Raw genomic sequence first — 24,114 nt, forward strand, 5'->3', positions numbered from 1 at the left:
AACTCGTTCATTTTCTACGTGCGATATGCAGGTGGTAAGTATCTTCCCTGCACAGCTTTCTTTAGCTTCTCCCATGTAATGGATCCCTCTGAAATCCCTTGATCCCTGCACCATTGCTTCCACCAAAGTCTGGCTTCGCCGGTGAGCTTTAACTTGGTGAGCATAGCCTGATTGGCGGGTGTAGTACCGACTGCTTCGAAGTAATCCTCCATGGATTCAATCCAAATTTCAGCATCAGCCTGAACAAACCTGCCTCTCCCGTCAAACTCGGGTGGCTTTATCTGCTTGAGGAGGAACTTCTTCTCCTGGATCACAACAGTACTTGATGTAGGAGGCGAATTTGGAACCTGTACCTGGGGTTGTGCCTGAATAAAGGTTTTCTTAATGTTATTATATGATAATCGACGTTAGCTTATCTTTCATTTTTAGTTCAGCTATCTCATAAACAATGTAGCTACTTAACTTTTTAACAACTCTTATGCACAGTCAGATATTGATAAAAAGAAGTCTTTATTTGTATTTACATGGGCATAGCCCTTTCGAATACAACGCTTCATGTAATGATAAGCCAATCGTTACATTCAGTTTGGGGAGAACAATGTTGTATTGCATTTGTCTACAGGAACTGTGTAATAGTAGGGTTTTGGGTCATGGATCTTCAGGAATTGATAAATCATTGGAAGTTCAGGAAATCCTTTCCATTGGAATCCATACTTCTCATGGCGGCCCAACACTTTAATCCTGTCGGCTGGGATTATACGGGTTACTTCCTCATATACATATGAGTTCATCTCAACCCTCCGACCTCGGATATGTAAAGTTGAATTTACGTGAGCTTCCACAAAAACGACCAGCTTCACGACCTTCAAGTCTTCCAACCATTTGATCCTTTTTAGGTTGGTCTGTAGATAAGCAAACCAGTGGGTGGCTATATAATAGATTCCTGAAGCACCTGTCCATCTTCGTTCCATGTACAAAGGTGATGGATTATAGATCTGCTCCAGGATGTTCATCATCCCAATTCTTTGTCTATAAAGCGGAGAATGCATTGCAGTCATAAACATGACTTGAAATACCAAAAACTTGTTCCACGCTTTATAATTTTGCAAGACAGCATTGAAGGTAAGAAAATGTTTGGATAGCAACAATTTCTTTACTTCATTTTATTGAGATCTCATAAAAACAACTCAGTTGTTGGTTGGCTCTGATACCAACTGTAATGTGTCCTCTTAGTATCATCCAGGACACGTCTTAGCAGTCCATCGGAAAGGATGTCTAGAAAGCTCCGCCCGGCACTCCCATGGAATGTTACAGGATTTGCGATCTAGGTCTTCCCGCGTCTGCCACGTAGCGGAAGTATCTTGGCCGTTCCCTCTTAGGATCAACCAGAATTAGGGTTTTCCTGACTGGTCATTAACTAACAGCAACTAGCGTCGGACCCAAGTGAACTACTTTACGCAGAAACGCCAGGTCTGAAGCGGATTCACGCTGCACTTGGTTCAAGGAGAACGGGAAACGAGAGGGATGCAAAGCTCAACCTCTCTGCCATAAGGCATAGTCCCATTCCGTTCCCCTAAAACAGCGTAAATCGGTTAAGACATAACTCTAGGTCATCACTTTCATTATTCGTTTTCTTTGACGATCATCCCACTGTTCTTTGAGAAAAGTTCCCGGCTAACTGCGATCACCCAACCGCAGGACAAACCTATGGCCCATCCTCCGCACTTTCCTCGGTTTGTTTTAGTTATGTAATTATCTAACACATTAATTTGACATGTAACAACTAGCTTCTTTAATTAAACCGTTAAGCACTAGTTCCTTCACGTAATCTTATCACGTGACATAGAAAAACAATATCAAACAAGTTCTTTATTACATAACATTATTTTTATCTTTGAAATACAAGGAGTTCCGCCCGTAGGCTTGTCCATAATCGGCACGAAGGCTATCCAGTAATCCACAGGGATCACTATTCCAAGCTTTCGCCCGTAGACTAGTATACGGGCCTCGAGATCCAATCCCGAGTCACGTTAGCCTCTTGTGTAGGACCTGAAAGGCGAGGGATTTACGGCCAGAGCCCCCCCTGGCACCCAAGCGTCCTCCTGCTCCAAGTAGAGTTTAACGGAGAGATCTCTCGTGGCGGGTTCGGTCCACATTCCCGGTGCAGTCAACAACCCCCTTGGTTAGGGTCAAGCAGGTAGTCGGGGGTAACTGAAACTGCCTCTCCCTTCAGGCCTTCAACTTGAAGTATAGGTATTCATTTAATTTGTAATTCATAAATCAAACAGTGCTCTAAAATATCTAGCAAGCACAAACATTTCCATTAATCGACCGTGTTGTTTGGCAAACTGCTAAGGAATTATTCTTTCCTTTTGAGTGTATCAGCACTCGTTCCAAGGTGTCTTGCAACTTGGTGAGATCCTTTATATTCCGGGTTAGGGCATACCTTATTAACCCAACCTGGTCAACCCTAAAGTTCATTAGATACTTTAGTTTCCAGTTTATAACTTTCCTTATTTAGAAGGATATCCAAGAATACGTCCTTTTGCAAGATAACTTGCGTAAGGATCTGCCATCCTTGTTGAGGGTATTTACCCTTTCTTCTTGTGAATCAATCACAAGACTAAATGACTTCATACTTGCTGCACAAGTCCTGCGATGAAATAATCCATTTTAGATTCTTTAAGTTGACGTATGTCGGACCTAGGGTCTCTTTTTAAGAACCTCAGGGACAACCCTAGTTCTTTTACCTTTACGAAATTAATTGACTCTACAATCAGGGAAGGTAGTCAAGTGCTTAGGGTATAAACGTTTCTTTGGTCTTTAAATCATTCCCAAGGCATATTTTGCAGCATGGTATTTCTAAATTTAGATTGATTTGGTTATCTTTTGGAAGGAAATATTGATCACCTCGGCACCATTTGTTATCCTTGTGACACTTGATTTTTCAGTCCTAAACTTTATTACTTTGTGGTAGGTAAATTCAATTTAATCTTCCTTTTTCCTTGCAAATGAAACTTATGCCAATTAACAATCTTTTCCTTGCCAAGATATGCAATCAACAATGATAACTTCCTAGTAATTTGAGCAACGTAAAAAAAACCTTTCATGAATTTCATCATGATTCCTTGCAAAAAGAATAGGGTTAATGGTGCAAGATGCAGCTTTTATACCTTCAGGATTTAACTGAAATATACTACTATAGTAAGTAGATAATCTTGTTCGTAATTCGTTATAAATGCATGATGCTATTCGAAGGAAACTACGCTCTATACATTATCATTTGTTCAATTAAACCGAACTCCTTCATTGTAAATAACTCGAAAAAATATATCCTATCCTTAACAATTTATCTTTACATGATTTGACTTAAAACCCGATATAAAACCAAGAAGGAAAAACCTGGTTTTGGGGTGAGATATCCACATGTATACTGGGAGATGACCCTCCCGTAGCTACTCCTTGAACTTTCTTAGGCGGCATCGCAGTTCGAACGTAAAGGTAGCTTTTACTCTTTCTTTCAGATTTCCACCGTCTCTCTCTCGAGGCAAGAAGTCGTTCAAAAAGTTGACCACGAGAAGGGATAATAAGACCTCTAAAATCTTAGCTTCTTCGAAGAGGGAAAGGTTTATAAAGCTTAAGAGAAAAAGGGTCTATAGGATATAATCACAGTGGAAAAAGTTATGTGTGAATGTGGCTTCACAACATCTATGAAAGCCCTTGGGAGATCTTTGGCACTGGAGTGAAAGGACTTAGGGGTTTTTCAAACCCAAAGGAAAATTTGAAAGATAATATAAGGGTATATAGTATGGGGGAAAAGGCGTGTAAGTAGAAAGGGGACACGGGGTTTTTAAAAAAAAGCTTAGGGGTGTATGAAGTAAAGAAATATGAGGGTTAAAACATGGGGTTTCAAAGAAAGATGGGACTTATGGATTTCGGCATGGGGATTAAGGGTTTTTGAGGTCAAGGGAATTTGGGCTAAGGTGGCTTTCGAGGGATGCTAGGGGGGCAAAGGGTTTCTAAAGGTTAGAACTGGGAGGGAATGAAAGGGTAAGGAAGGGTATAGGAAGGGGAACTTGAGGGTTTTAAAAACCCGGGGGAGGGGGAATGAAAAAGCACAGGAAGGGGGGCTTGAGGTGGTCCCCCTTAGAAGCTTCAAGAAGCTTCTTGAAGCTTCTCTGGAATCTCTGAAGCCACGTGGGGAGATGACGTCGAATGTTGATGGGGTCGACGCTGCGGGCTGTCGATTGGATTCAAGGCAATTTCTCCCCAGCGGCGGTGGCGATATGGCGGACCCCCCCTCTTCTCATAGCAGATGTCGACGGCAGCAGCAAGAGCATTAATTTCCGCGCCTCCTCTCTCTTGTCCTTGTACCTGTGGCCCTTCCTCTTTATATAGGGGAGGGGAGGGAATCCTCCCCCCCTCGCCTGTCAATTTGCATGGTGAGGGGCCACTCCAGCGAGGAGCTTGCTGGCCCCCCCTCGATGCTCCAGCACGATGTGCCACCATGAAGCGTACATTTTTTTTTGTTTTTATATATTTAATATATTACACTTTGTAGCTTAACAATATTTTTGTCACTTTAATCTTTACTTGAGTCTTTAGCAAATACTTTTTTCACTTCTTTGAGCTATTTTGAACTTGTATTCATCTCTTTCCAAGGTTAAAAAACGTCCCAAGATACACATTCATCCCACAGAACACCTAGAAAGGCATACAAAACAAAAACAGAAAAGATACAGAGAAGCTTAACAGAGGTTACAGAAAGTCATCAACAAGCATCCATCTCAACTAAAAAAATAATTCAAAACCGTCAAGAATCATTTAATAAGCTTCCAAAAAATATCGAACTCCATCAATCATCATTCCAACCTCTCATACAGAAAGAAATTAGAACAAAATAGAAGCTCAACAAGACTAATCAGAAGTTATCAGGACATCATCAACAAAATATGTCAGAATATCATATCTTCTCTAAAAACTATCATGAGCTTCTCAAACCTATTCAACCTTATCCAAAACACTCTCAAAAATTTTCAAACCAATCAATCATCATTCAAATCATACAAAAATCACCAAAAAATCCAACAGAAAATAGCTTTTAAAAAACATAATCATATCAACCCTTAACAAGTCCAAAATAACCTTCATCATAGAATGGGGGAGCTATGCTTACACGGTGATGCCATTTATTCTTTGTAACAATCTTACTACCTTTCAGCGAGTCATAATTGCCACATTCCAAAATCACATGCAATATGATTTCATTAAGGTATAATTACATAATTTTTGTGTCTTCAATCCACTCTGTAAGCATATTGGGGACACCTAGAGCAGTGCTTTGATTGATGCCGAGAGTATAGATCTCTCTCAACCCTATCAAATGCATCTTTGGAGTCTCTTCAAGAATTCTATTGGGCCACACTATTTTTGCATAAGGGATCTTAATACATCCTACAAAGATTGAAAAGATTGCACCCCAAATTGCACCAACCAATCTTAAATATCCTAGAGGATTTCTTGCCCATGTAGGCTAGTGTAGGAGGTTCATCACACATTTTGCAACCAAGGAAACCTCCTTGCAGAAGCTCTTGAGGGAAGATGAAGATTTTATTTGGGCATATGACTGTGAAGAAGCCTTTAATACCTTGAAGTAGTGCCTCATCAGAGCATCTATCTTACAGCCTCTTGATTGGACAAAGGAATTCTGTGTGCACACTAGTGCATTAGTTGAAGGGCTAGGCATAGTTCTCTGAGAAAAAGGCTTCTCAAAGATAGAACAACCAATTTATTATGCAAGCCAAAAATTCACTAATAGTAGAGAGAGGAATTGTTATGGCCTCTCAAGTCCACAACAAAAATAGAGGAAACATCAACTTGCTTGAAATATACCTATTGATGCAGACAACTTCTTGAATCGATTTACAATAATATTAAACATTTAATATTTAATACCAATGTGTGGATATAAAGTACATATTATAATAATTCATAAAACACCACTCTCTTGAAAAGTATCAATCTGATTACTATCATCACGACCATTCCTAAATGAATAACTTGACACAAATAGCATTAGTTTTTAGAAGACCAAGACAAATTGATAGAATCAATCATATGGGATCATATCCAAGCATTTTATTGAAGATCTTCTCACTTCATGATCAAAATATTTGAAAAGATACAACTAATAATGCCCATCCTTTTTTGTGAAATCACACTACATTCAAGGTCACTTTACATATGCTGCTTCTATGTGCCTATATTCATACAAATATTAAGGTAGAAAAGTAATAAGTGAATGATAAAATTCAATCCCTAATAGGGACTATACAGTGATAGATCCTCAGTGCTTGAATATGGTGTTTGCATTGGAGAAGCTTCAACATTACCTTTTGTCAACACATTTCAAGTTTTACATGGATCATGAGGCTCTAGCCTTCCTGATGAACAAGTTAGATGTCAAAGGTAGAATGTTGAGATTGGCTCCTTCTGTTCCAAGATTTTGATTTTGAAGTGGTCACTAAACATGGTCCTTCCCATATCATGGCTGATCATCTATCACAAATCCCTCAAAGTGATAAAGGGGATGAAGATGATTTAGACCTTCCTGATGCAACTCTATTTTTTTTCACGTTTGTGACTCCATGGTATGTAGACAGTGCCAATCTCTCGACCACACAAAATACCCCTTGGTATCTCTAGCAGAGAGAGGAAGAAGCTTCTATTGGAATCAGTCCCTTACACCCTGCTAGGTGATTATTTGTACAGAAAAGATAAAGATGAAGTGTTGTGGAGATGTGTTGCAGGAGATGAGATCGGGATCATGCTGAAAGCATGCTATGATGAGCCATGTGGTGGACACTTTGTAGGATAAGCAACAACTAGTATAGCTCTACTGGCAAGATACTGGTGTGGCCAACCCTCCAAAAAGATGCCTATGATTACTATAAGCATTGTGATCTCTATTAACACACGAGAAAGCCTACAAAAACCAATACAATGATGTTATAGTCTATCCTTTCCTTGAAGCCATTTGAGAAATGGGGCAATGACTTCATGGGCCCAATTGGCCCTCCAACCAAAAGAAAGAAGAACAAATATGTTATTGTTTGTACTAATTATGTGATAAAGTGGTGTGAAGCCAAACCTCTCAAAAGTGTGATGATGGCAATAGCATAGCTATGCTCTTATATGAGAATATTATCACCCACTTGTTTGGCAAACCCTTGAAGCTTGTACTCATTTTTAAAACAAGATCATGGAAGAGCTAATAGAGATCTAGAAGATGTGCCATCATAATTCCACACTCTATTACCCTAGTGCCAATAACCAAGTTAAAGTCACCAATTGTATTTTGTATTCAATCCTAATGAGGATGATTGCTGCACATTGCCATGATTGGGACGAGTTACTTACATAAGCCCTTGGGGCATATAGAACCTCTCATAAGGCCACAATATGCTAGTTGGTCTATGGTATAGAAGCCATCTTTCCTACTGAGTTGGATTTTCTCTCTTTGAGAGTGTCCATCACAAAGTGCTTAAGAGATACTGAGTTCTTATAATAGTGCCATCTCCTATACTTAGAATATTTGGATAAGACTCGTATGATGGCCTAACAATGCATGGAAACCACACAAGACCAACACAAAGTCTACTATGATAGCTTCATCAAATAGAAATAATTTAAAGAAGGTGACCTCATCCTGGCATATGATTCATGCTTTGGTAAGTTTCCTGGAAACCTTCAATAGTGTTAGATGGGCCCTTACAAGATACTTGCAATCAACCCTAATGGCTTTGTTCAGATCCATGCTATAGTTGCTTTTGATGACCCCTTCCTCAGTAATGGCTATCACTTGAAGAAGTATTTTTTTCCTTGGGATCTTGATAATCATAGCAAATATCTCCTATTCTCCTTTGGCATTGATTCTTGATGATTCTTATGCTGCTTTTGATAGTCATCATCATGTGGATTCTATTGTTTGCTAAAGTGAAGGAGTTTTTTAGTATCCTATATTTCAACTCCTCCTGCCTCTGTTCTATTTCCTTTCCTTCCAATCCAATAGATATGGCAAAATTGGTTCTGAACACTGGCATTTAGGTTATGGGAGAAAAGGACTTCGATCCTTGCCATACCAACTTACTCTTGGGCAAAAGTGAAAACACCCTCAATGGTAGGAAGAAGAGAAAAGAAAAACAAATAAACCATTATAAGAGAAAATAAATAAATTCTTGGTCATAATAGGCTTCACTCCAAGAAAAGGTAGTAACACCATTGGGTGGGAAGCTGGCTGTAAAAAGGGTGGCAACACACCATAGTCGAGATTAGCTAAATCATTAGTCGAACTCTCTAAGATGCAATCTTGAAGTCACCTCCCTTGCTGTGATGTGTCTTATCACTCTAACAAATGTCTGACTTCTACTGTAGATAGAAGATACTCATACAACCCACGTTTCTAATTTAATGGCTACCTCCTTAGGTACACCTCTTCATCAACAAATATTGTCATCGTCATTGACAATCTTCATCGATAATTACTGTGAGTGATGTGAGCTTTTATCCTAACAAGATGGGGATGTGAGTTTGGGCTACTCTATGTATCTATTAACAGAGTGTGAGACAGAGGGTGGGGTGAGCGACTAGCCTTTTTTCTTTCAATTCAAATGAGAGGTGAGATGTGTAAATGAAGCATTGCATACAAGATTGGGCCTCTTGATGTAGAAAGTACAACCTGTTCATGTGCACACCACTATAATGCTCCTTAGCCTTTCTTCTCGCATTATATGCTGGCATAGGGTGAGATGCATAGTTGCATCATTAGTTACACACAAGGTATACAAACCTTGGCATAAGTGATAGTGAGGATTACATCAATGGGTGTGAGGAACTAGGTTTCCCTCCTATATCTATCAATAGAGCATGAAATAAAGGGGGGATACACATGAGGAATGCTTTCTTCAATCAATTGAGAGATGAGGATTGAGGGACGTTACAAATCAAGAACTTTCATGTTTCCCTATGCACACATGGAACATGCCTCTATCACCATGTGAGGACACATCACTTTGTTTTGTGCACTACAGTATAAGGCTCCTTGGCTTTCCTTCTTATACATATGCTAGATGGGTTGGGACACACTAATGCACTATCAATTGTACACACAAGCATACTCCTTCTAAGAGCCAGCCCTTGTTACACCCTTGGAAGACCAAGACGGAAAAGCTAGAAAATCAAAAATGGAAGATAGTTAGAAGGTGAGAGGAAAACAGAGGAGAAAGGCACACTCAACAAAAATCTAAAGATATAAAGTGTAGAAAAAGTCTTGAATGTAAAATAAAATACACAATAATAAGCACACCATGATATGCTAGCAAAAGAAGCATTGAGCACATTGCAATTCATTTTGTAAAAGAGAATCGGGCTCTCTCACATGCAAATTCTAAATAATGAGAGGCAAAGGTTGAGGCCTATGCTAATAGGAAGGAGAAAAAAAAAGAGAGAGTAGAGGAATGGATAAATATTAGACCAAAAATGGGATGGCCACCCAAGGAACAGATAAGGGCATGTATAAAAGTCAAGAAATGAATAGAGAAGCTCATTCTTGTGTGTGTACAAACTTGTTCTCTTCTTGCTTCTTGCTCTTGATTCCTTCTTGTGCATGAACGAGGGAGAGAGGGAGTGTGAGAGAGTGAGGGACTATGGAGGAGAAGCTCTTCTTCTTCTCTCTTCATCATCATGTTCTTCTCTCTTCACCCTTCTTGTGCATGCAACTATGGAGGTCAAAGCTCCAAGCTTGGAGATGGAGCTTGCTTGAGGGTGCATCTTGAATCGTAGAGCCATTGGTTGATTAGTGGAGGGAGGTACTCAATCAGATTCAAATAAGATCACTACATTAGTGTGTAGAAGAGTGCAAATGGCTATGTGAGAGATAGCCACCATAGCTCTCGGCTCAAAACACTTGAAGTAATAAGCAGTATGTGGGTTTTGTGGTTTGCTCACAAAAGTGAGGACATTTTGGTTCCATTACTGGCGAGATCAATGGATTCAATCTTGAGTGCTTGTGTGCTCCAAATCAAGTGATGAAATAAGAGTTCATCTCCAAAATGGCACTTGGTTTTAGGTAGAAAACAAGGGATTCGGAGGCCATTCAATCTCTTTTATTGGCAAGAGAGTGCTCATTTGCACTCAATGAGATTGAGAGAGAGCTATTAAGAGAGAGACAATGAATGACAGGTCTACAAGTAGTGGCATCTATGATCTTTGCCATTGACACATTTCGGCCTTCTAGGTATGCTCTAAGTCGTTATTAAATCGATTGTTGCATTACTCTAGAACCCTAGATGCATTGAGTACTAATTATTAAGACATTAAGATAGACATTTGTACCATTTGGCATGTTATCATGCACCACAGGCCTCGAATGGCTGAGTCTTGACCTAGCTCCAACATCTAAGTCACTTTAGTTTACCCACTCATATGTCCAACTTGGACAAGAGTCTAACCACTTGGACTCTGACCAAATTTAGGCCTCAAACGGTCAAATTTTGGGCCTCAAATGACTGAATCTTGGGCTGCCTCAAATGATCAAATCTTAGGCCACCTTGGATGGCCACTCGAACACTCAAACAAGCACCCCTCGTCTGAGTCCGAGTTTCACGACTTGGATATCCATATAACTTGAGGAGCCCACTTGGACGACCATATCTGTGACTCAGTTGGCCAAGTGTGGGACTCAGATGAGTTGTCTAGAACCCTATTTTTGACTGCTTTTTGGCCACTTTGAGACCTATTAAGGCCTACTTCCAGTAGCCGACTAACAACAACCAAGTTGAAAACTGGACTAGTAATAGGTGAAACCATAGAATTGTTGCACTCAAAAACCTTGATCTAGCAGTCCTGAGGGGCATTGAAAGAACTGATCTTCATTGGTCACTACCCTAGATAGAGACCTAAGTTGACTCACTTGGCTATCAGACCACTTGTGATAGACCCATGGAGACCCAATTTCAACTATTAGGAGTAACCAAAACCCGCTCCAAAAGTAGCAATGGCAAGAAACTAACAGGATGCAGTTGACTTCATCAAAGGTTACACTCAACATTGTAAACATTTAAGCATGTGTGAAAGTTGAAAAGCTTGATTTCACACAACACACATTGAATCGCACTGCTAGCATGTAAGTGTTGTATGTTTGCAAACTGTCAAATTAACAAGGAATACACTAAGGGTGTTTTAAACCCACTAGAAGGAGTACAATCTTGAGAATCATACAAGTGACCCAAGACATCAAAAACAAAGACATAAAGAAGACAGAACCATCAAACCATTAGGAGAAGAAAGAGTAGCAAAGATAAGGGATACAACTTTAGCTAGCTTAATTGACCTCATAGAAGCACTAGTGGATTAGGAGGAAACCACTATGGCAAGCACCAGCTTGAATGACAATAATCTCAACCTTGATCTTAACCTTAATGTGGCAGAGTACCTGAATGACATCAAGCAACTTGTTACACAGTATGACCAACTGACAAGGATAGCACACCATGGAAGACCTGCAGTGGATATCACAGTCGACCTAGAGAAGGAGAGGAGATTGACAAGGATAAAATTGCATTGCATTGTGAGTTATAACTAGGAGCAAAGGGCTGAGGTTGCATTAGGAGAGAGAGCTCAATGAGATTCACAAGATTCTAGCCATCTCAGGCAGGAATGGAACCGGAAGGCAACACCGATAGGGAGAGAGCCCTAGAAGCTCACCTTATAGTGAGTGAGCTAATCATGAAAAGGTTGCTAGAAAATACCAGTGTTGAGCAAAGTGGGGCAATCTTGGCAATACCATTGTTATCTATAATGGACTGGGAGTTACCCCAAACACCAAGAGCCAAACATAAATATGCATGGTTGCAAATATCAACTAAATAAATACCAGGCATGCAATGACCTCTATAGCTTCATTGAGCAATTTGAGCACGTGTATGAGGCTAACAACCTCACAAACCCTACTCAATGACCACAAGTATTTGATCTTTACTTGGGAGATAATGAACAGACTTGGTTTACCAATTTAGACAACACCAAACAAAATAACTTCACTTAATTGAAGGATCTCTTCATCAAGAAATTCTTGAAGGCAGGATACTCTAATAACCTCATTGTTAAGTTGATGAATGCCAACCAAAAAAGACAAAGAGAACATACGAGGCTATATCACACATGTGAGGAGTCTCTACAAGAGGATACTTGCAGTAGAGTGACCCAATGAGAGATTAGTCTCTATCATTTTCATTAACAAGATATGCAACAAAGAACTCTATAAGACCCTCTCAAGCAACTCAAACATGCAAAGGAATGTGTTTGTAAGAGTCTTTGAGGAGGCCATATGGGTGGATGACTTGCTTAGAGAGCAAAGCTCTTGGGCTATACAACAAGGGAGCAATGCATTTAGAAATGCAGAGAGAATTGCAACAACTAGTGAGCAATTAGCCCCTAGTGAACAAGAAAAAGGAAAGAGTGTTAACTAGGACCAAGCTCTAGCTAACCTAAAATTGGAGTTGGCTAGATTTCAAGAGTCAATGCAAAGGCTAGTATGACCTCACATGCAATGTGTACACTGTGGAGGGAATCACCTACCATTTGAATGTCTCAATTCCATATCAAGTCCTTGTGTCAATTGTGGAAGATTCTGGTATGACACCATGCACTACTAGCTACCTTACCATCAACCTTACACTCAGCCATACTATCCAGCAATTAGCCATCCATACTTTGGAAGGGGAGCCCCTTTGGCTCCATTAGCACCTAACGATTCAAAGCCAACCACTCCAAGGATAGACATAAACCCAATGGGAATCCCTAAACTACTAGGACCTATCATGACCCATCCACCAAAAGCGATGCTCCAGTGCACTTTGTGGACCCATCTATGCTGCTCAAATTCTTTTGTGTTGAGTCACCCTGACAATGATCCATACCTATCCTCATAAATGTCATTAGGAACTCAAAAAAAGCAAGTTGGTATCTCATTAGCTGGAGCTAGCAACTTGGATGCATCCTTTATAGAGAAGAAGAATTGGCATAGAAAAAAGAGGATTGAGGCAAAAATAATGCTCAAGACAAGAAGTGAGACCACATTAATGAAAGGGAAATAGGTCATTGATGCTGAAGTAGAAATATCTGCTCCTAGGGCGAGAGAGAAGGGAAATGCTAGGGTTAGAGAGTACCTTGACCCCAACTAGCAACTAATGCTTATGAATAAGGTCAAGGAATGGATAAAGGAAGCACAAGCTTACTTGTGAGAAGTTGACCCTATCATTGAGGATGGGATTAATGAACTATCAACAACCACAAGCCCACTAATCTCTCCCACATATCTAAGAGCAAGAGAGGCAACACCACCACATGAACATCTGCATAGGTAGAATGAGGATGCCATGAATGGAAAAATGGCTCAAGAGCATTAGCAAGGAGCTCATCAAGTCAAGGAGGGAAAGACGGATGGTGAATTGCTAACCACACTAATAACAACTCCTATCACATTGTCATTGGGAGAATTGCTTAGGCAAAACTCCACACTTTGGTAAGAATTCAAGCAATGGGTAGAACACAGTAATGAGCATAAACTACAAGACAACCCGGTTCATAATGTTGTGACATACATACCAAGCCTAACACTAAATTTACTATCCAAGTCCCCACAAGTGAATACCTTTTGGGAAGGCAATAAGATGCACACAGTCTTACCTGTTGTTGCCTTAGGAGATACTATGTGAAAGGGCATAGTAGACATAGGAGCAAGGGTTAGTGTACTTAGTCACACATTCCTACAGGATTGGGAAAATCCATTGGTGAAAATCGCACAGTTCAATGTCACTCTAGAAAATTGGATGAAGGTTAAACCTTTCAGAGTCCTAAAGGATTGGCCTCTAAAGATAGTGAGAATCCAATTCTTTGCAAATTTCATAGTTATGGAGCGAGTGGATTATGATATCCTACTAGCAGGAAGGTCTTGGATGAGGAATGTAAGAGTGATAGAGGACTGGGGTGATGGCTTGATATTCTTGGACAATAGATTACAAGTAGTCTGAGTAAAGATGGACACTTGAAAAACTTCACTAGTGGATTTAGATGCCATCTCTACCCTACTAAAGGGTGACTTGAGGGCTAGAAGCAATTATGGACATCTAAGGAGGAGCCTGAAGTTGCTTAGAGTACAACTTAGGTACACTCTCTCACAAGTGATAGTGACCCATAGGCTGTTTATATAGCCCTTTGCCAGCTAGGGTTAGGGTTTTCCCTGCCCTTAGGGCTATTCACACCCATCTACCCTTATACTCCCTTGCTTACAGTGGGTTTCTATGCCCATCTTCTAACACCCCCCCTCAATGCCAGGGTGGCATTGGATTACAAGACATGTAAAAGATCCCCCCGTTTTTTGATGCCTTTATAAATTAGGCTTACAAGGTTGTTCTAGGTAGATGATTTAAATAGTCAAAACAGTCGATCTTCAGATGAATTGGAGACATAGTTGGCCACCAATTCTTTGGGTATTTCAGGAGTGTTGGGGCATTTACTTGTTATATGCCGTGTCTTCTTGCATTTGTTACATTTCATCTTCTCGGGATACTTCTTCCAGCAGTTGTTTACAAGATGTCCTTTTTTCTTGCAGAAAGAACATTTAGTGAGAACTGTATGAACCAATACTTGTTCACGGGAATTTGAAGTTGCCTGACTGTTGCTGCTTTCTTTGTGGTTCCTCTTTTCTTCATCCAAACAGGATTGAATGGTGCTTGCCAAAGTAGGATCTGGAATGTTTGTGAGAGTGGTTACAAGAGTAGGGAACACCTGTTTTACAGCTTTTAGGAGAATAGCAATAGCATCTTCTTCAAGTATTGGAGCTTGTACAAAAGCAAGTTGTGCCATAAGTCCCTTCATATGAGAAATGAATTTTCCCAGATCTTCTCCTGAATGGTATTCCAAGCTGAAGAATTCAATTTTAAGGAAGATTTTAGTATTCTTCCCAATGGCTCCATAGAGCTTTTCAAGCTCATCCCATTTTTCTTTAGCACTGTTTAGTTGATCAACATGATGAATCAAGGATTCATCTAAGTGTAGCATTATGATTGCTTGAGCCCATTGGTCATCCTCTATATCAATCATATTTGCAGAGTTTACAACTCTATTGCCTTGAATAAGAGGCCAATACCCTCTCTCCATCATTTTGTATTTTATAAGTACTTGCCATGGATGGAAATCCTTACCATCGAACTTTCGAATTTGAGGACGGACATCAGCATATGTTGTAGTCATTGGGAAGGTCTTACCACTTGTTGGGACAAGGGCAGTGTCTAGTCCCTTACAAACCTTTCACTGAATGCGGAAGCAATTTAGACAAAGTGAAGTCAAAGTTGTAATGGAGAAAGGCTGAAAATCATATAAGTGTAAGATTTCCAGGTATGACTTTGGTGGTCCTTTCTTATGTGCAAACTTCTTCCGTGGTTTAATAGTCTTTTTAGGTTTTAATGAAGTAAACCTAGACTGGACTTCAGGCTCCTCCTTGTGGTACTGCTTAGTGGATGAGGCTTGTGTTGGACACGGTTTGTCTATGATCTCAATGCTTGTTGCTGATGACTCTGAGGAGAGTATGATAACACTCATGCTATTGATTTTACTGACCAAAGTACTTGAGACAATGTCACTTACGGTATGCAATACACTTCTTGTGCATAATGGTTTATGTGTTTATTTTACACATAACCTTACAACAATGTATGAAGAGGAATATAAAAAAAAAACTCACTGGTTTTAGTGAATGTCCAGCAAGCTATTCAACTGATGATTTATGATTAGTGTTAAGAGAACACTATTGTCAAGCTTAGTGAAGTGCTTGAATGGAACCCGGTTTGAAGTCGGCTTCCCGATGCTTGGTGATGTCCGTTAATCATGCCCAAGAGCTTTAGACTCTGGAATAGGATTCAGAGACTCTGCTTCAGTGATTAGAATCACTGTTAATGAAGCTCAGAGTGTAAAAATCCCAAAATGTCAAGCTTGGAGCTTGTTGGCTATGGCTACCCAACAAAACACAGTTAGGGTTTGGCTTGTAGCAGCCAGCAGAAGAGGAATTTCCCAAAGCCCTCTTGGCTAACGATAGCCCACTTGGGGGGCTATCAAACCCCCATGATAGTTGCTGGGATTGCACCGTCTGCTGCCCACGATTCAGCCCGAGATTCACGCCTGTCCAGACTGCGCCGTTTTTTTCAATGTTGGCAATGCTGGCTTCACGAGTGGACAATGTCGGTGCTTGAGCTGACAGGGAGCTGCGCCCTGATGTGGGGAAGAAGTCTCCAGAAGAAATCTCAGGCTAATATGGCCTCCTTTGTCCTCCTCAAGTCCTCCAATGGAGGTAGGTTGCAGGCAGCTATGGAGGAAAGAAGGGTAGAGTGAAGAAAATGACAGCTAGTGTGCACTTAGTGATGACTGATGCTGAGGGAAGCTGAGGAGATCAGAGATGGCTCTGATACCATGTTGAAAATCAGAGTTTGCAGCAGTAGAATGTGTGCACAAGAGGGAGAGAAGAGCTCAAAGTACAAGAATGAAATCTTGCTTACTAAGTTGCTTAGAGTACAACTTGGGTACACTCTCTCACAAGTGATAGCGACCCATAGGCTGTTTATATAGCCCTTTGCCAGCTAGGGTTAGGGTTTCCCCTGCCCTTAGGGCTATTCACACCCATCTACCCTTATACTCCCTTGCTTAGAGTGGGTTTCTATGCCCATCTTCTAACAAATACAAGCAAGTTGTAGACTGAGCTAGAAACCCTAGCAATACCATCACTTCTAACCTAAACAGGGTACCCTTGTGCATGATGGTCAGGAGTCCCATCATCCAACAAATGCTAGTCACCTATCGCTTCCCAGCAAATAAATTAGAACTTCACAAAATCCTTGAGTACCTATCAAGTGAGCTAGTTGGCAACCTAGTTGCCAATTTAAATCCCCTCAAGGATCTTATGGAAAGTACGGAGTGGCAATGGACTAAGGTGCATGACTTAAACCTATCATATGACAAGTGAGACAGAGCTCAAGAATATGAACCTTATTAGGGACACAGAGTCCTAGTATAAGGATTCTAACAATGGATACAAACGTTGTTGCTCCATTATTGAGGAGAGCAAAGAGGAGGTAGAGACCCTAGAATATGACATGGATGAAAGAGTAATTGAGCAAATCACAATAGACACTAAAACCCGAGAGGTCAATACATTTCAAGTGAGTAAAGTAGTTTCCAAGGTAGATTGTGATTGAGCTTGGATAGAATGCCAGAGGTGGTAGATTATGAGTGAGCGACATTAGTTCAGCCTTGTACCACACCACTATATTTGAAGTGGAGTCAACTTGAGAGTTGTGACCACCAAGGGAGATAGCCTCTTCTAATGAGGATGATGAGTACAACTCTGAGTCAGAGGTGAGCTCTGATAGTGACCCCAAAATACCTTGACCACTTGGGACCCACCACACCAAGGGGGACCTTCCAATCCACCTAAGGTGGTGCAAGAGGCTAAAGGAGGAGAGAAAGAAATAGTAAATGTCTTCAAAAGCTAAATGATAGAAGAAACCCTAGGACCTACACAAGCACTTCACAAAGTACAAAAAGGGTGATCGAATAGTGGTATTAGTGGGAGCCAAACAAAAAGGGAAAGAAAGCGAATCATCAAAGGACTAGCCAAGGTTAAGGAGGCTAACTTGGTGAGAGAGTAGGACAAGCCTTGACCCATGTACATAGTAGATGACCTATCTGAAGAGGAAGAGAATGATCTCATAAATCTCTTAAGGAAATTTGTTGATGTATTTGAGCCAAAGGGAATAGATCCAAGCATAGTGACTCACAATATTCCCATGACCATTGGAGCCAGTCAAGCAAAGACCATACATAATGAATCCTAAGCATGCACACGCAGTAAAGGAAGAGAGTGACAATCTATTGAGGGCAAGATTCATTTATGAGATAGAGCACATAGACTCAATATCACCCATACACGATGAGTCCTAAGCATGCACACATAGTAAAGGAAGAGATTGAGGGCAGGATTCATTTACGAGAGAGAGCACATAGACTCAGTATCACCCATAGTCATAGTCATGAAAAAGAATGGGAAGATTTGAGTGTGCATAAACTATAAAAAGGTCAACGTAGCTACAAAGAGAGACAACTACCCATTACCATACATGAAGCACATGCTAGAGAGACAACTACCCATTACCATACATGAAGCACATGCTAGAGAGAATGGCAAGAAAGGAAGCCTATAGTTTTTTGGATGGTTTCTTAGGCTATAACCAAGTGCAAGTTCATCCAGACGGTAGACACAAGATGGCTTTTGCCACTGAATGGGGGATATTTGCCTACATACACACTTCTGAGGATTCAGTGCTATGCAATACTCACAAGATTGCTCAAAGCATGCATGTAGAACAATCAAGTGTCTTTGACGAGTCATGGTAGCTAACCCACATCATCAATAAAAACTTGCAACTCTTCTAGGGATATATCAGATCTCTTGTTAGTCATTCGTTACCAGGACCCAAGAGCATTAATAGGCCAAAAGCCATCACATGGTTGTCAAGATTGTGGGAGAGAAGGAAGGAGTCTCACTTGTAGCTTTCTTGCTTGCACAATGGGGGAATACACACACAGGTGGAGGCTGAAAAACAATTTTCCTCTTCTTAGTTGTGTAAGCCAAAAAGAACTCAAGTACATAGAAATAGAAGAACCCTATATATGGGTCTCAAACCAAACTCAACTAACTAAGGTGGCATACTAACTGAGCCATGAACTAGAGTAGATAAGGATAGTTGTCATCTAGCTATTATTCATGGGTAGTGTACCAACCGCATTTGCATCTGACAAGTTGGTGACATAAATGCACAACGATCACCCTGGCATATCACGAGTGGAGCTCGATATCTCAACACTCCCCCTCGAGCTCAATCCCAATTCCTGCACACCAAGAAGGTCTCTGAACTTGCACAGGTTCTCTGCGCCCAATGCCTTCATGAATATGTCAGCTCCCTGATCCTCTGTGCTGACATAAACTAGATCAATAAGACCTAGTAAAACCCTCTCCCGCACATAGTGATAATGTACCTCAATGTGCTTTGTTCTAGCATGATAGACTGGGTTATTTGCCAAGTGTATACTACTCATGTTGTCACAATAAATGACAACTAGTCCATCTGTAGGCTGATGCATATCATAAAGTAGCTTATGCAACCAAGCTACCTCACATGCAGCCATTGTTGAGCCCCTGTACTCAGCCTCTGTGCTCGACAAGGCAACTGTAGGCTGTTTCTTGCTGCTCCAAGTGACTGCAGCACTCCCAAAAGAGAACACATATCCACAGGTAGATTGTCTATCAAAAATACTACCAACCCAATCAGCATCAGTGTATCCATGCAACTGTATCTGAACCCCAGTCTCATAAAGTAGTCCATACTGCAATGTGGACTTCACATACCTGAGTATGCATCTAGCCGCATCCAAATGCAGTTTCCTTGGAGCCTGCATAAATTGACTTACCAATCCAACAGCATAGCTCAAATCTGGCCTGGTAATAGTCATATAAATCAAACTTCCTACTATGCATCTGTACATAGTAGGGTCTTCCAGAAGCTCACTTGCATCTGCACTCAACTTCGCATTCTGTTCCAAAGGAACTGAAATAGGCTTACAGCCTGTCATCCCATATTTGGACAGCATGTCCAATCCATACTGCCTCTGCAAGAGCCATATCCCACTTGGTGATCTAATCACCTCAAGGCCCAAGAAATAACGCAACTCTCCCAAATCCTTCATCTCAAATTTTTGCTTCAATAGCATTTTCACATGAAGGATATCTTCACCACTATCACCTGTGATAATCAAACCATCAACATAAATGACAAGCAACATAATACATTTCTCTGTTTTTCTCACATAAAGTGAGAAATCTGTCTTGGAAATCTGAAAGCCAATAGTGACAAGAAACTATCCTATCTTGTCAAACCATGCTCTAGGTGCTTGCTTCAAGCCATACAAGGCTTTCTTCAACCTATAAACAAACAGCATGCACATAACCTGGTGGCTGCTCCATATAGACCTCTTCTTGCAAATCACCATGCAAGAAGGCATTCTTTACATCCATCTGATGTAAAGACCATTCCTTTGATGCAGTCATAGTAATGACTACTCTTACGGTTGCCATCTTTGCAACCGGACTGAATGTTTCTTCATAATCAATGCCATATGTTTGTGCATACCCCTTGACTACTAATCTTGCCTTATATCTGTTCACAGAACCATCTGCATTGTGCTTCACCTTATAAACCCACTTACAACCAATTGCATTCTTATCTTTAGGCAAAGGTACCAATTTCCATGTAGCATTTGCTTCCAAGGCATCCATTTCTTCATACATGGCTTTCTCCCATTTTTCTTTTCCCATGGCTTGCTCAAAAGAAGTGGCTTTTGGTTCCTATATCACTTTGACCATATAGGCATAGTGAATGGCTGTAAATCCATCATATTTCAGCCTATCCACAGGATACCTAGCTCTGGTAGACCTGCACAAAGCAGGTTCACTCCCAGGTGCTCTCAAAACATCCCTGGTCTTCCTTACTCCAAGTGTAATAATAGAAGGAATACCCAACTCATCATCAATGCTCTTTTCTGAGCCACTGGATTCACCATCCACATAAGAGTAACCTACATTCACATCAAACATGGGCTGATCTACCTTCTCTTTTCCTTTTCATGATACCTCCATACCACTATCTGCATTGCTTTGAGAAGATTCTCCTGATCTCGATCTGCCTATCCATGGCGAAGAATGTGAACCACTGCTAGAGGATGCTCCAAGTCCACTAATATCTTGTGACTGCTGCTGTGAATTCTGTGTAGCATTACCATTTTGTGCATCTACATTATCAATCACATTTACTGGTTTATACCAGCTACTCATCTCATCAAAAACAACATCTCTGCTCACTGTAAACTTACGAGTAGAAGGGTTATAGCATCTATACCCTTTTTGCTGCAGAGAATAACCAATAAAGATGCACTTCTCAGCTTTTGGATCCAACTTGGATCTCAACTCATCTGGCACATGAACATAGGCAATGCAAACAAAAATTTTCAAATGAGAAATATCTGGTTTCCTACCAGTATACCTCTCTTCTGGAGTCATCCCATGTATTGCTGCAGTGGGAGTCCTGCTCATTATGTAGACTACTATAGCAACTGCTTCAGCCCAGTAAAAATCTGGCAAGTCTTTTTTTGTTGAGCATGGCACGAGATACCTCTCCAATATGCCTGTTTTTTCTTTTTGCAATTCCATTTTTTTGTGGGGTATGACTGCATGAATATTGTTGCTTTATGCCATGCTCCTGCAAGAACCTTGCAAACTCATTTGAGAGGTACTCTCCCCCTCCATCTGACCTTAGGCATTTTATTTGCATGCCTGTTTCTTTTTCAACCATAGCTTTAAGAGTTTTGAAATGCCCAAAAACTTCACTTTTCTTTTTCATAAAATACACCCAAACTTTTATGCTATAGTCATCAATAAAAGTGACAAAATAATGACAGCCTCCAAGAGATGCAGCTTTAGTAGTCCACACATCAGAGTGGATTAATTCCAATGGCTTCTTACTGTCTTGAACATGTCTAGGAAATGGTTTCCTTGCCTGTTTTCCAAATTGATAGGCTTCACATACCTTATGCATTTCTGCAACCTTGAATTTAGGCAATCTTGCAACAATATTTTGGGCTTGCATTGATTTAAGTCGTTGTACATTAACATGACCAATGTGTTTATGCCAAATATCAATATCTGCAACTACACCAGTCCCATGTGCAAACATTGCTGCACTCAATTCAGGCATGTCTGCATCCAACGTAAACATTCTGCCCTTCTTCTTTCCTTTTGCTATCAAGCGACCTTTATTTTTCATATCCTCAACAAAGCATCCATGAGAATTAAATCTGACCTGCAAGCCCTGCTCAACCATTTGACCAACAGAAACCAGGTTCTTGGTGATATTCGGGACATGAAATACATCCGACATGTATTTCTTTTTCCCATCCTGTATAGACAATGGAATTTTTCCAATTTGCACAATAGGATATGCAGTATCATCACCAGTCTCCACAAATCCTGGTTTTTCCATTTTCCTTGCATCCTGCATCCATTCTGCATGACCTGTCATGTGGTTTGATGCACCTGAGTCAACATACCACACATCATTTCTTTCTTCTACACTTGTCACAGAATTGGTCATGTGCTGCACCATAAACAAATGCTCATTTCTGTCATCACCCTGTCTACTAGAAGATGCATAATTCCCTTGTTGCAGTTTTCCATTCATGATGTCATTCTACTTTTTATAGCAGTCTTTAGCTATATGACCCATTTTACCACAGTAGTAGCATTCAACATTGCTGTTTGCATTTTGGCCTCTTTGCCATCCACCATGACCTCTTTGGCTCCCCCTGCCTCTAGAGTTATCACGTCATCCATAGGACTGGCTTTCTTGAGTTTGCTGCATATTCTGATTTCTACCACGGCCTCCAGATCGGCCTCCTCTAGCTTTGCCTCTACCTCTTCTAGCATTTGAGTAGAAGACAACTTCTTTTGAAGTTCCTCCTGAAGAAGATGCACTACCATTTCTCTGCTTCTTAGAAATTAGAAGAGCAATCAACTCCTCAAAATTAGGAAATCTTTCACGAACGGAAATGGATAATCGAAACTGTGCATAATCCTTTCCTAGACCATTCAACGTCACAGAAACTAAATCATCATCTTCCACTGGTGACCCAATGGAAGCAAGTGCATCTGCAATCTTCTTCACCTTCATGTGGTAGTCATTGATGCTCATACTTTCTCTTTGCACATTGTGCAACTCTTGCTTGAGCTGCATTTTCCTGGCTTGCGTATTTGTGCTACATATTTTTGACAAAGTATCCCATGCCTCCTTTGGCGTACTTGCATCTTGAATATACACAATCATAGAGTCTGAAATGCTAATAGACAGCTAGTACATAACTTTCCTAGCTCTCTCATGCCATGCTTTAAATGCCTGCATTTGTTGTTGATTGGGAACATCAAGAAGAACTGGTTCTTCTTCATTGCCTACAACGAATTCCCAATATCCTTTTCCCATAAGGAAATTCGTCATTCTAAACTTCCATGCTTGGAAGTTATTCTTATCAAGCTTTTCAGTGACAATCTGTGAAAGAGAATCAGACGCCATTACAGAACACTACAAAAAATTCTGTCACTGCAAAGAACACAGCTTCAGCCTTACAAGGGCAAATCTGCAAAACTGACGAAAGTGGTATTTGACCACACAGTCACTTCCTAGTGACGATTTTGCATCAACATGCAACAAGGATGATTCTGTAACTCCGAATGTCTTTGCGCACAGGCATACGATGCAATTTCTACAGTAACTTTTCACCGACCTATAGAACAGTGGTCGCACAGCATAAAACAAGGCCTTTTCTTGAGTGCGTGCAGAAAACTTCCGCCTCCAAAATAGGCCCCGAAATGGCCTCAAACCAAAAAAATAGAGCAACTGAGGGCTAAAGCCCCATCCCGCAGCATATACTGCCCTCTTGCTACACCGCGAAGGGCGTCTCAATCTGAGACAATGCACTCTTGCACTTTTCAGCTGTGCTACCTGCAGAGACTTGCTCCCAAAACAGAAAAATGAAAGCAACACTGGTCCTCTTACCAGAACACCACGAACTTGGTTTGCTTTCTTGAGCTCCTTACCACGAACAAGGCTCTGATACCATGTCAAGATTGTGGGAGAGAAGGAAGGAGTCTCACTTGTAGCTTTCTTACTTGCACAATGGGGGAATACACACACAGGTGGAGGCTGAAAAACAGTTTTCCTCTTCTTAGTTGTGTAAGCCAAAAAGAACTCAAGTACATAGAAATAGAAGAACCCTATATATGGGTCTCAAACCAAACTCAACTAACTAAGGTGGCATACTAACTGAGCCACAAAATAGATTAGATAAGGATAGCTGTCATCTAGCTATTATTCATGGGCAGTGTACCCACCGCATCTGCAA

The sequence above is a fragment of the Lygodium microphyllum genome, chromosome 30, assembly GCF_053477565.2.
Source record: "Lygodium microphyllum isolate KBCC chromosome 30, Lygodium_microphyllum_v1.1.10, whole genome shotgun sequence".
Lineage (NCBI taxonomy): Eukaryota > Viridiplantae > Streptophyta > Polypodiopsida > Schizaeales > Lygodiaceae > Lygodium > Lygodium microphyllum.